The sequence below is a fragment of the Tupaia chinensis genome, unplaced genomic scaffold (genome assembly GCF_000334495.1).
Source record: "Tupaia chinensis unplaced genomic scaffold, TupChi_1.0 Scaffold000564_1, whole genome shotgun sequence".
NCBI lineage: Eukaryota > Metazoa > Chordata > Mammalia > Scandentia > Tupaiidae > Tupaia > Tupaia belangeri.
The window spans coordinates 493,005-507,489 of record NW_006160077.1 but is presented as its reverse complement, the minus strand read 5'-3'; the positions used below and the strand labels follow the sequence as shown (position 1 = coordinate 507,489).

Here is a 14,485-nt window from a genome sequence, read left to right as displayed (position 1 = left end):
AAAGAGTTTCAGTTGCAATACTTGAATACAGATCTTGTAAAACACAGTTATTGTTGATATGTTTATGCTTATACACAATTTTATATGTGATGTCAATGGCTCACTTCAAGCAAGATGATGCCAAATGCGTGTATCCTTTTCCTATATCTAGCCATATATTTCCAAAGCAAGGCTCCTCTGTGCACATTACATAACACTTTATGAGTCAAGTCTTCTTTGACAATAAAACTTGAATTCGGGTTACTTCTTACCAATGTTCTTATGTTAAACTCAATGATCATCTGAAACTACTTCCTCCACAATTTGACCATGTGATAATGCTACAGCATGGAGCATCTGTTTACAGGGATGACTTTGTGCCCTGGCTCAGGTGTGGATGTTTCAGATTTGTAAGAAATGAAAACTTTGTCCACAAACACTATCCCTGAAATATAATATAATTGGTGATTAATCTGATTGTTAATAAGGAAGCAGATATATAAGCAATGTATTTTTTTTTTTGGTATCAACTATGTCGAATATAATATTTTTAAGAGGACAATACGGAAGGTAAGAACTGAGTGTAGATGTGTGCTGTGATTGCACCATAGCTAAAATTTTAGTTAGGTCCAAATTTAATCATATATTTTCCTTTTTTGTTTTTGTAGTTTTTTTTTTTTTTTTTTTTTTTGTCATAGGACACTTGCACTCACTGAAGAGAGACAGACAAAGATAGTGAGAGAGAAAGGGAGAAATCACCTCCAGCAGGGTTAGTAGATGATGTGGTGATTACATCACCGGACTCCCACATGACCGAACTTGCTGACTTGAAAATCATGCTAGGTGAATATTGCATGGTCAAGATCCCAGGAGGAGAATGGATGGAAGTGAGTGCAGCGTGGTCATCCCCCTTGGGGTGATCTCTCATGTTCCCTCTCACAGTCTTTCTCTCTGGTGAGCGCATGTGCCCTAAGACAAAAACCTGTAAAAAACATTTTAAGCTACTCTGATTAAACAATAAATGTGTACTTTTTCTCTGCTCACAGTATTAAATCTCTATCAATGGATCACTATATCTGAAATTGATTCATGAATTTTGTAATACACCTTTTAGTCAAATTGCTTATTATTTGTTTAATATAAAACTGATTATAAAAATAAGGTTCATTGAAAACATATTTGGCTTACTACACATCCTAAGGGAAACCCGTAATTTATAGGTAATAATTTTGTGTTGAACTAGTATCAACTCACTCTTCTTCCCATGACAGTAAAACATGTTTGACAAATTTTAAAGTCAATTCTAAAATATATATGGACATATGCTCTTGTTGATAATAAAACAATGTGAGATGAATAGAGAGGGAGGCCAAGGGCTATAAGATGTGATCACGTATCCTACACTCTAATTTTTAAAAATAAATGCTATCAGATGAGTAATAAGAAATATAAAGAACAGAAAAATTTCCCCAGATTGAGCCATCTATATTTTGAATCAATATAAGTTTAGTAATGTAAAACATGATGAAGATAGAACTTTAAACCAATAGGAAAGAATGAAATATTGGATACATTTTACAAGGACAGACTTCTATAGACATCTCTCCAACTCCCACTTCTTACATCTTCTGGGCTGAGGCTTCTTCTGTCTTTGTCTTCTTCTTTTCTGATTAGGACATATAGAAAAAGAAATCACCTTAATTTGTCTGTGAAAAAAATATGTTTCTCCTAAAGTCTGACCTACTCCATCTTCAGAGTCTTTTTTCTATGTCATCCCATTCTGTTCCTTCCATAGAAACAAACAATAAAGGAAGAAGAAAAGCAAGGTATGGAATAAAATAGAAGACGCTAAATTTAGTTTGAAATTCGAACAAGGGCTCCAGGATGAATTGCTAAAGGCTGGTTTTTTTTGTTTGTTTGTTTTATTGTTATTTATTTTTATAGTGTTTGTATCTGACTGGGAGTGTGGTTCGTTAGTTTATTGTTCTGTGTCAGGACAGACATCTAAAATTTCAATTAAACAAAGAAAAACAGGGACCAGCAGGTGACATAATGGTTGGCTCACTGGACTCTCACATAGTCGACCATGGTTTGACTCCCATGTCTGGTGGCTTAAAACCCACTCTGACCATCTGTGCATGCTCCAAATCCCAAGAGGAGCATGGAAGAGAAAGGATTGCAGCATGGCTTTCCCCCCTAGTGGGTGATTTCTCGCTTTCTGTCTTTCTGTCTCTCTGGCAAATGCATGCACCCTATAACAAAAATCTCAAAAAAAAAAAAGAAAGAAAGAAAGAAAAGTAAAGAAAAAGAAAAAGAAGGCTAGCCTTTGGTGTGGTAGTTAAAGCATGAAAGCAGCTGGATTCAACATGGTCCACTGCGTTAGAGTCTCTCACCTAGTAGTCTGTAAAACATACCAAGAGCTTGTATGAGCATGACCCAAATCCTACAAGTAGAGAGAAACGAAGGAGAAATGATTGCAGCATAATCATTCTCCTCCATAGAGTGTGTTTTCATATTTTTCCTCTCTCTGTCTCTCTCTGTCTCTCCAATGAGTGCACAGGCTCTCTGGTAAAATTAGAAAACAAAACAAAACAAAACAAAAACTACTTCTCTCTCAATGTCATAAATGATTAAAATGGTGGTGATTATAAAATTTCTTATGAATTCTTTAAATTCTGCATTGTACTATATAGTGTGAATAAACATTAAATATAGGAAAGATGCCATGTTTAAAGACTGTATAAATCACCAAAATTTTTGGTATAGTCACTCTCTGAAAGGGTATAATGAACTAAGTCCACAAACATCAGTGTAAATAGACCTGTCATATTATCTTTTAAAATGGAAAAAGAAAAATAACTCCTGTAACTTTTAGACATTGTTTTTGTTTTTGTTTTTGTTTTTTGTTTTGTTTTGTTTTGTTTAGCTTTGCCATAGGGTTCACGCCCTTGCCAGAGAGAGGCAGTGAGAGGGAAAGTGAGAAATCATCCCCCAGACCCCAGGGGGATGGCCATGCTGCAGTCCCTTTTCCTCCATTCTCTTCTTGGGGTTTTGGACATGCACATACACACGCCTTGTATGAGTTGCAAGTTATCAGCTCTAGAGACCAAACCACAGTCAGCCATGTGGGAGTCCAGCGCCTTAACCACCCCACTACCTGCTAGCCTTAAAATTGTGCTTTTAATGTCATAGAATATAAAGATTGGTCTCTTAGATGAAGCAATGACATTTTTATTCCTCTGTAAATCTTCTCATACTTGCATATGAAATATTATTCTTTAGTAACACTAATTGGCACCTTAGTCTTACACAATACATGGTATCTATATGGATTGATGCTGTGTTAGCCTTGAGCTCAGCTTTTACATGTAATAACTGCCCATACGTTTTACTGTAATTTTGTGAAATATACTATATTGGATCCCAGTATCCACAATGTTCTAGGCCTGCCCATGAAGAAAAACGAAAGCGTCATAAAACAGAAACCAAGAAGTTAAAAAACAAACAAACAAAAACTCTTAATTGTTCAGGGATTGAAAAGTTTTGCAAAAACTTGAACAAGTGAAACCACACAAGATTGTGTCTTGGAAAATCATACTGATGGGAAATTTCCAAACCCTGCAGGGGACCCAGAAGCAATTCTACAGGTTCATGACCTCTCAGGGAAATCTCTTTAAATTCCAGTTGGAAATCAAGGAGGAAATGGTTGCTTCTTTCTTTCCTTTTCCCTGAGATCATGCTGAGAGCAGTACTCACGAAGCAATGGGAAGCATTCTCTACCTTATTTTTGAGAAAGGTTCTTCTCTCTCTTAGATGTAAATGTAAGAAGTAGAAACAACCTTCACACTGTGGCCAGGTACTGAGTGGACTTTTCTCTATAGGGAATGGGAAATTGCCATCATCAGAACTTTCAAGGAACTGGTATATGGTCTGATTATAATTACTGCATTTCATAGATAATTGTTTAAATTGTGATGTAGTCACTGCAAAGATATAAGTGATTGAATGTAAACGTTAAAAATGTACAAAAAAATATGCTGAGGTTAACTTTGAAAAAAATACATAGATCGTAATACTTAAAATGTTTTTAAAACAATAAAAATGCTAATTTAAGAACGAAATAAATAAAAGTCATTTAGGCTAATATAAAAAATGTGATGTAGTACATAAAAATGTGTGTGTTTTGGTCAGGCTACCAACACATACATTTAATTTAATGTAATTCATGGCCTAACAATAATAACTGCATGCTTGAGCAGCTGGTTACATAACCTTTCTGTCTCAGACTCTTCATCTTTAATGGGGTTTTTAATATTACCATGCTCAGAGGAAGTAGAAGCAAAGAAAAGAAAACATGCGGAGTCTAAAGCAGCATGTGACACATAATGAGTGCTCAATATAAATAGCAACTGTTAGTAATAGAATGCAAACCACTGGAGCAGAAGGGTTAGGAACACCTACTTTCTAATAAAATTTGACCTCTGTTCAACTTCAAGTGAAGTCTAAATAACATAGAAGTCCGACAAGTGCATATTGTTGCCCTAGTTCCCAACATCGTTTCATTTTTTTCTTTCTTCATATATTCTCACTTAATCATTTGTCCTTCAACGTTCTCCTTATCCTGATAACTTCAATTTCAAAGTTAGAATTTCCTGGGTGTGTAAAGCATGGTGATGTAGGAGCCTGATACATTCAAGTCTGTTGCACCATTTGCAGAGTGGTTAAGAAATATAGCATACTGTTTTCACGTTGTAATGAATGACACAGGGGAAGATATTAAGGGTAAAAAAGAATGACTCAAGTCATGCCATGGAGTTTAATGATTTTTACTGTGTCCACTCCAATTTTCCTAAGTGCATCTGATGTCACAATAGCATTAAGGTCCTGACTCAGAATTGTTCATGAAAATTTAAGCGTTTGAAGCTCTGAATTGTTTTAGCGATATTTGTTGTGGTCTGGTATCTCTCTCTCCCTTAAAATGAGCTAAATCACAAATAAAACAGAAACAAAGAAAGTTCAGGCATCTCTCAGAAATGATACTAGGGGGAAAAGAGGTTCTTTTTTTTTAAAAAAAAAAGAATTATTTTATTGAAATTTATTTGATTTATCTATTTTAATTTGATCATAGAGGGACAGAATGAGAGAGAAAGAGAAAGGGAAAGCGAGAAAGCAAGCCATCAGGTTCAGGACACAAACTGTGGTCTGCCATGTGGGAGTCCAGCGCTCTTAGCCACCATGCCACCTGCCAACCTCAGGAAACAGAGGTTTTGTTTGTTTGTTTGTTTGTTTTTCCAAATGCTAAATAGTGTATGCATAATAATTGGGATATTTAGAAACATAAGTAGAGCTGCATTGAGGAGAAAGAAAGAGACCTGAAACCTGAAGTGACCTTATTCCTCAGGTTGTGACAAAAAGGAATATACTTATCTAGACAGAGAAGGAATAAATCTTTTTTTGTTGAATAACAATCCTGAATTATAACATACAGAGCTTTAATATCAAATAAGATATTAGAATTTTAGCTTAGTCTTAATTTGTACCGACAATAATTACTTAGAAAAATTATGCCAGTGTGACTAATATACACATATAGCTTCAAATACAATTACAAAACACTACTTATTAATGACTATTTCACTGATTCTTCTTGTAGTTTTGAATGTTGTAAATACGTTAAATGTGAAACACAAGTATTATTTTAAGAACCATTGGTGCCCAAATTAGTTTTGTGGCTAATAAGAAAGCAGGGAGTGAATGGCAATGTGAATGGGGGACATAGGGTGGTCAGCCTCCCAAGATCACTGACCCTAGAGCTGGCCCAGGGCCCACAGTTTATGCAATGAGAGAGCCCTGAGCATTACCAAGTACAGCCCCAGAATTTTAAAGGTATAGCTATCAAGAAAGAAAAGACTGTGTAATGTTCTAGGAGATGTGGGCACAACAAGCTGCTACCTACAGGAGAATATGAATTTAAAATTGATGTCAAGGTGTTTAGGAGCTTGGGGTGGGCTAGGCCCATGGTATGGTGGTTTATCAAAAATATGCAGGAGAGCTTACAATTTTTAATATGATTCTGTGTTATCTTAGCATGTTACTTGCATGCTAATGAATTATCCCCAAGCACCACATCTTTTTACTGAACTGTTTAGATGATGGAAGATAAGGTGTTGTAGGTTTTAACCTTGATGTTTAATTTGGGTTGGGGTTGGCTAGGCCCATGGTATGGTGGTTTATCAAAAATATGCAGGAGAGCTTACAATTTTTAATATGATTCTGTGTTATCTTAGCATGTTACTTGCATGCTAATGAATTATCCCCAAGCACCACATCTTTTTACTGAACTGTTTAGATGATGGAAGATAAGGTGTTGTAGGTTTTAACCTTGATGTTTAATTTGGCATATTCTATTGTTACAATACACACATTGGAAATAAAAGTTATCATTTTACTATGTTTCCTCCTAAACTATAAAAACATACTTAATATATTTGTACAAATGGCAGAGTTATTACAACTTTTTTGCTTTTCTCATTTTACACATTATAAAAATGCTTCACTGTCTGTGACATCCTAGTATAAGAATTTTGTTCACAGCATCACGATATTAAGTTGTAACAATCCAATTTACAGAAATACCTTCCTATTATTCAGTATTTTAAATAATAAAATGTTTCTTAATGTTCACTCTTTTAAGTGCCACTGAACCATCTTCCATTGTAGAACTTCCTCAGCTCATTTTGCTTTTAGAATAAATGTTCACAATTGGGTAACAGTACAAGGGATGTGAACACGTTCATGATTTTAGAATTACTTCTTAACATGTTTTCCAAAAATTGTATGAATGAATCAGTTTTACTGAAATTTTAAATGGGTATAATTAAAAAACAGGATGATTTTTAAGACACATTTTATTCTTCAGACCGATTCAATTTTCCAGTTCACTTTGTGCACATAGATGCTGATTTATAATAATGCTGGGCCAACCCAGTCACTTCTCATATGCCAGACCACAGTTCAAGTCTAACACAAGAAGCTTTGCAGGGGGGACCCAGAAAAACAGACAAACAAAAAGTGGGATGTGTGCACATACACGTACAAAATCCTGACCAGAAAGATGCATGGTAGAAAGAGGATTGTGGAGTGGCCACTCCTCATTGGATTGGGTGCCTTCTCTTTTTGTCTCTCTCTCATGAGCACACTCATATTCTGACAATTAAAATAATAATAATAATAATGCTAACACTGACCTAGCTATGGTAGTAATTTTAAATTAACAGAAAAGTTGCGAGTGACCAAGCAAACTATTTTATGCTTGTAAATAAATAAAATGATGGATAAGGACCCTTATCCTTGGTCATGACAACAAGAAAATAGGAGTAAAGACTGAGATATTCATTTCTGCTCTAGGTCAGTAACTCTGTTAGCTTTTGGGAACTAGCTAATTAGCTGCTCCTCATAATCTTTTGTGCATCCTACTGGAGCAATGCATTATTTGTTTATTTAATTATTTAAAAATTTCTGATTTACATTGAGTTATTACCTATTTTGGGGGGATATAGCATAGTTTTTGTGGGGTTTTTTGTTTGTTTGTTTTTGGTTTTTTTGAGAGGTTTTTGCTATAGGACTCATGCACTGACCAGAAAGACAGAGAGAGACAGAGAGATAGAAAGGGAGAAATCACCCCCAGGGGTGATGGTCATGCCGCAATCCCTTCTCCTCCACTCTCCTCTTGGGATCTTGGGCATGCATGCACACGTGACCAGCGTGAGTTTAAGCCACTGAATCCGGGACTCAAACCACGGGCGGCTACATGGGAGTTCAGCAACATAGCCATTACACTAACTGCTGGTCCCGGGATACAGCATAGTTTTTCAAAGCATATATGCCATGTGTGATAATCGAATCAAGGATATCAACATATTCATCCTCTTCATCAAAAATATTACACTGTGTTATATACCTTCAATAAACTACTACTGTTTTCCTTACTTTTTAAATTTTTTTAGAGACGTATAGTAGATTGGCAATACTCTTTTTAACTCTGTTGTGGCACACCTTTTCATAACCTAATTACCTTGTTTACATGCCTTCATGTCCTTTCATCATTTTTCCTCAAACCTCTTTGTCCCCTCTTCCAGTCATATATAGTGCCCACCCCCATGCAGTCTCTGGTGTGTGTATATATTATTTATACATGATAGGTGTGTGTATGTATATACAATTTTATGTGTATTTGACTCTAATAAGTCCCCCAGAACCTTATCAATAGACCTTCTTTTTATACTGACAGAAGTAGAATCTGAAGCTCTGAGAATTTTAAGTGAATTGTTTCATGGTATAGAACAAGTAGAGGAGCCTATTCTAGAACATAGATCCATATGACTTTGGAGCTGATATTCTTACTATTTCATGTCATTGCTGTTCTTGTCTTGACCCTAGGCTATGCTGGCCATAGCTAAATCAAATATCGATATTCTTTATTTTGTAATAAATGGTTAATAACTGATTCAATGACCTCATAGGGTTTGTCTTGTACTCCTGTGTTCTTACTGATGGTTTGTATCTGGACATGGAGTTTTTACTGCAGACACTAGTTAGAACAAACCTGGGGACATAATAGACAGGTTTAAAATAATAGATATTAATACACTCATTTGTATATTTGCGGGTTTTTTTTTACTATCTTTTAAAATTATTTCTGTTAACTCCACTTGGCATTCATAAAAATAAGGTTATCTTTTGATTAACAAAATAAGGCAAACATCCTCCCCCTTTTATTTTATAGATGGAGTTGCTATGTTTCTTAAGCTGACCTCAAACTCATGATCCTCTTGCCTCAGGCTCCTAAGTAGCTGGGATGGCAGGCATGCACCACTGCACATGCCATTCACCTATTTCTTTCTTTTTAATTTTCTTTTTTTTTTTTTTTTTTTTTTTACATAACTTGCCAGAGAGAGACAGACAAAGAACATAACTTGCCAGAGAGAGACAGACAGAGAGAGAGAAAAAGTGAGAAAGCACTCATCTCCAGGTGGGAATGGACAGGTCACAATCTTTATTTTCCTCTTGGGACTTTGAGTATGTCTGCAACTGGCATGTGTTCCAAGCAGCTGGGACTTGAGTAGTCAGCCTTAACTACCATTCCACTGGCTGACCCAATTAACTGTATTTTAATAAACATATAATGCATGTATGTATACATATAAAATATTCACACACATTTATATGCTCTTTGACTGATATATTTCAGTTCTAGGTTCAGGTGATCATGCAATCATCTTTTAAAGCTGTGGCTATGTGGAAGAAAGTCAAAAGTGGAGTAATTACCTAGATGATTCAGGAGAAAGTTTTGTGTATATTAGGTGGCTGGATTTTTCAGTTTTTTATTATCAGCAAATATATGTGCTTCAACAGAGAGAGATAGAGAGAGATGGAGAAAGAGAGAGAAAACAGACTCCAATGGAACATGATCGTGCAGCAATCTCTCCTCTTTTATTTTCCTATCTCATTGATTTGGGGCAAGCATGCACAGACGTCTGGCAAGTTTTTCAAGCTGCTGTTTTACCCAGGACTCAAATCAGAGTCAGCTATGTGGAATCCAGCTCCCTAACCATTAGTCTATGGGGAAGACCCAAGTGAGCCAGCTTTTTAAGTACAATAATAATAACTACAATCGGTAAAGGACTTTATTGTAAGCAACATTTTCACATTTTCAAGTTCAATCTTCATCATAATCCTGAGAGATGAGCAGGTGAGCTATTTATGAATATTTCTGCTTTAAAATGAAGTCATATAAATATGATGGATCAGACTGAGCCACATCATATGAATACTGGTAAATAATGAATAAGATCTCAGGATCATATTCAAGATATTATATCACTGCATTACCTATGTGGTTGCTGCCAAATTGTATGTATAAGTGACTGGGCCATTGCCTTCTGATTCTGCATCATTCGCTCTGTTTCCTTTTTAAAGGTGCCTCATTCAAATATGAACAGAGGAATCAGAGACTACACTTTATACATGGATGGACACTGCAGAAAGGCCATCACAGTACTTAAGTCCTTGCTGGATAAAAACATCTGACCCATTTCCATGTTGTTCTATTGGACAAGAACTAGGTGTTGGAGCCAGAGGTTCTATGTTAAAATCCCAAACAAACTATTATTTCTTTGAACTTGATCTCTTATGGGTGAGTTTCCCACCAATAAAGTAGGCATAATAAGACCTTATCCAGACTGTTTCTTAGGCAGCAGCTCCTGAGCAATTGCTTACTTTGTATTATTTCACTTAGTCATCATAACAACATTACAAAATTAATATGATTATTTCTAGGAACTTCTGTTCTCATTTTAAATAATCTGTCAAAAATGACTGAGTACTTGCTGCACACTTCTTATGTATTAAGTGTAGAGGTAGGCACTTTTCCTTAGGGCTTTATTTTTTTAGATAATAAATTACCCAGCTTTAGTAGGTCAGGTGGTAGGATAATCAACTTGATGGAAGTCAACCTAGCCAACTGTGGTTCCAAATCTTGAGTCAACATGAAACACATCAAATGTGTGTATCACCAAGATTCTGTCTAGCTGGAGGGTGAGGAAAATGGAATTGTGACTAGATTAGACCTGTCAGGGAGAACCTTTCTCTCTCTCAGAAAAGAAATAAAATTTTAAAAAAGGAAAAAAGTTAAGAATGCAAAGGCCCAATACAGCTTGGACATTTAAAGAAATATTTGAGGAGTATCCATAATTTTCAAGTGGCTCTTAGACTGCATGCTGTTTCTTCTACTTGTAGATAAGGACATCTGCCAGTCAGGCTGGTAGGGAGTCACATGCTCTCACTCCATGGCAATGGTAAGCATGAGTAATAAATGTCAGTATTGCTTCCATCAAACTGAGATGCAGCCTCTGAATGCTTTTCAATAATTCACTCCAGAAAGCAACTAGTAGATAATTGACCGAAGATGGCACTTGAGATCAAATCTGTTCTCTTCTCTACCACATGTGGAGTCTTCCTTTTCTACGTTTTGAAACTCTGTCTTAAAGTATCAATAATTAATCCCCACCTCAATTTCTGTGACTTGTCATTACTACCACCACATTTTTTTTATTATATTTTCTCAGTGACAATGGATGCCCTCAAGATAATGTCACATACATGTGCATCAACTTGCTCATGACTATACTACTATAAACAGGTCTGCAAGTTTTTGTCACAATTGCAGATTCTACAGGATCACTGGAGTAACTTCCATCCTTTCTTTCAAAGACATGCACAACCAAAGCTTGGTAACTGAGTTTGTCCTTCTGGGACTTTCACAGAATCCAAATGTTCAGAAAATAGTATTTGTTGTATTTTTGTTTGTGTACATTGCAACCATCGGAGGAAACATGCTAATTGTAGTGACCATCCTCAGCAGCCCTGCCCTACTGGGCTCCCCCATGTACTTCTTCTTGGCCTTCCTGTCCTTCCTGGATGCATGCTTCTCCTCCATCATCACCCCAAAAATGATTGCAGACTCTCTTTATGAACAGAAAACTATCTCTTTCCAAGGCTGCATGATCCAAATGTTTGCAGGACACTGCTTTGGTGGGATAGAGGTGATTGTCCTCTCAGCCATGGCCTATGACCGTTACGTGGCCATTTGCAAGCCCTTGCACTACTCTTCTATCATGAACTGGAGGCTCTGTGGCATTCTGATGGGAGTAGCCTGGACAGGGGGCTTCTTGCACTCTATGATACAAATTCTCTTTACTTTCCAGTTGCCCTTTTGTGGCCCCAATGTCATCGATCATTTTATGTGTGACTTGTACCCATTACTGAAGCTTGCCTGCACAGACACTCATATTGTTGGCATTTTGGTTGTCACTAACAGTGGGTTTTTCTGCATTTTAATCTTCTCCTTGTTGCTTATCTCCTATGGTGTCATTTTACTCTCATTGAGAACCCATAGTTCTGAAGGGCGATGGAAAGCTCTCTCCACCTGTGGATCTCACATTGCTGTTGTGGTTTTGTTTTTTGTCCCATGCATGTTTGAATATGCAAGACCTCCAACTACTCACTCCTCTGACAAAATGGTGGCAATATTTTACACCATGGTAACACCATTGCTCAATCCTCTGATTTATACTTTCAGGAATAAGGACATGAAACATGCCATGAGTAAAGTGTGTAAAAGATTAAAGTTTTTTCTGATGAAAAATAAAACATTAAACTTTAAAAATTAAGTATAATGAAGTAACAATGGTCTTAAATAAAAAGCTTTTTGATATACCTGGTACAGAAAGAGGTAAGGTAATAGTGTAGAAAAAGCTTCAAAGTGACAGTCAAAATGTTTTCACTTTCATATCCCTCATCCATTTATTTGCAACTTATTAACATTATGTGTAAATTAAAGAGAATTTTATGATTACTTGGAACCTAATAATTGAAAAAAATAATCAAAAGAGAAATTACATACTAGAGTACTTGCTATTTACTGTATGTTTGAAAATCCTTTGTGGAGGGAAGACAAAAATACCTTCAGCCTTAGGAACAGACTCTTACTCAAACTATTTCTAATGGAAAAATGTTTATATCTAGGACAGCAAGTCTAAGTGACTCTGATGAGAGCTATTCCACTGCCTGCTAGGATCCGACAATGAGGAGATGGCAAAGTAGAGTTGAGACAGAAATTAAAGCAAGACAATGCCATGAATAGATTACACTATACTCTGCTCTTTTAATGAAGGACTTAGTAATGACCAGCAAGCCCAGCTATCTAACAAAAGCATCTCAGAAAAAAATTCACACCTCAGTTTACAGCCTTTTACGTATAAATGGACTGGAAGAATCTTGAGAAAGTTTTCAGTTTACAGCCTTTTACATATAAATGGACTGAAAGAATCTTGAGAAAGTTGTTTGGCATGTCATTTTAAAGTTTTTGAGCTTCATTTTCCTCCTCAATTACATGGACTATGAAGTTGTGAAATTATAAAATTTCTACAAAGGCTAAAATACACAATATAAAAGTAAGAATCTCTGTTTCAGAGAATGTGCAAAAGAAATATTTATGTGTCCTTATTAATTCTCTTTAAAGGTGAAGAATGAAGACCCAGAGAAGTGTTAGGAAATAATTGCCGAATTCAGTAATAAAACTCTGAGACCGTGTTGATCTCAGTGAATGCATATACTTTGTCAACACACTTTCCTGCTTTCGCATTCCCAACTTTTCTCTTTGCTTATTTAAAATTTAAAAAAATGGAATTGCATGATCTTACTTTAGTAGCTGTTCACTATTTCCCTATGATTTTACTTCTTACAAGTTTTTGACTTAATGAATGAATGCAGTTTTCATGGAGGCCATCTGTATGTTTACTTGAAGTAATGCATGTTTCTCTCCTTCTTATGATATTTTATTCTCTTTTCTCACTTAACCGTCCAGCAGTTGTGTGGTGGTTAAGGTGGCTGGACTCCTACATGACTGACTGCAGTTTGAGTCTCTGACCTGGCAGCTTGCTTTCTCATTTTCCTTTTCTCTCTCTGGTAAACTTCAAGTAAATAAAATAATAAATAAAATTAAATAAAACAATTCTTTAAAAAATTTATATTATGAATTTTTGATGTGTTAATATAGAGTTTCTAAAATGGATAATGTATTATGAATATTCTTTAGATTAATGGGAAAAGGCTTTCAACAATCAAAAATGAAAATCATAATGCAAACCTAACAGTATGAGATTGAAATGATAACTTGTGTTTGTATATAAAAGAAGAATAGACTAGATAAAAGAAAAAATATCAGTATATCAAAATTCTAAAGTACAATTTTTAAATTATATTTGAGAAACAAATAATGGAAGATACAAAATCTTCTGGAAAACTTGGTTTAAAAAAAAATTCCAAGTGGAGTCAATTTTCAGATTATGCCAATATAGGAAGTGGTATATCAAGATGGATCCTTAGGATGTGAGACTCAATACCATTATCTACCATGTGCAAAGGATTATTTTAAACACACAGTAATTTTCTTTAATACAACCAGCCTCATAGAGCTATTCAAATATCTCATATATCCTGACCCCAAATAACGTTATTATTACCACAAGCCAAGAGTTAAAGTAATAATGTCTTTTATTTGAGAATAATTATTTATTATTACCACAAGCCAAGAGTTAAAGAAATAATGTCTTTTATTTGAGAATAATTATTTTATCTAACTTTATTTTATTTATTTTGAAATTTGACCAGAGAGGGACAGAGCAAAAGTGAGAGAGTAAAGGGGTAGGGGGAGAGAGAGAGACAATGAGAAAGCAAGCCTCCAGATTCGAGACTCGAATCACAGTCAGTCATGTGGGAGTCCAGTGCCCTTAGCCACCATGCCACCTGTGGGCCCAGAGAAATAATGACTTTTTAAGGTAAGAAAAAAATTTTTGAGAGGGATTTTTGCCATAGGGCATGTGTGCTTACTGGAGAGACAAGAGAGACAGAAAGCTAGAAGTTGTTCCTCAGGGAAGATGACCAT

The 14,485-nt window shown here is 35.7% G+C and overlaps 1 pseudogene; it reads left to right on the top strand.

The window, feature by feature from the left end:
* The first annotated feature begins 11,243 nt into the window (after nucleotides 1–11,243).
* Nucleotides 11,244–12,202, top strand: LOC102493306 (olfactory receptor 4C15-like; annotated as a pseudogene).
* The last annotated feature ends 2,283 nt before the right edge of the window (nucleotides 12,203–14,485 follow it).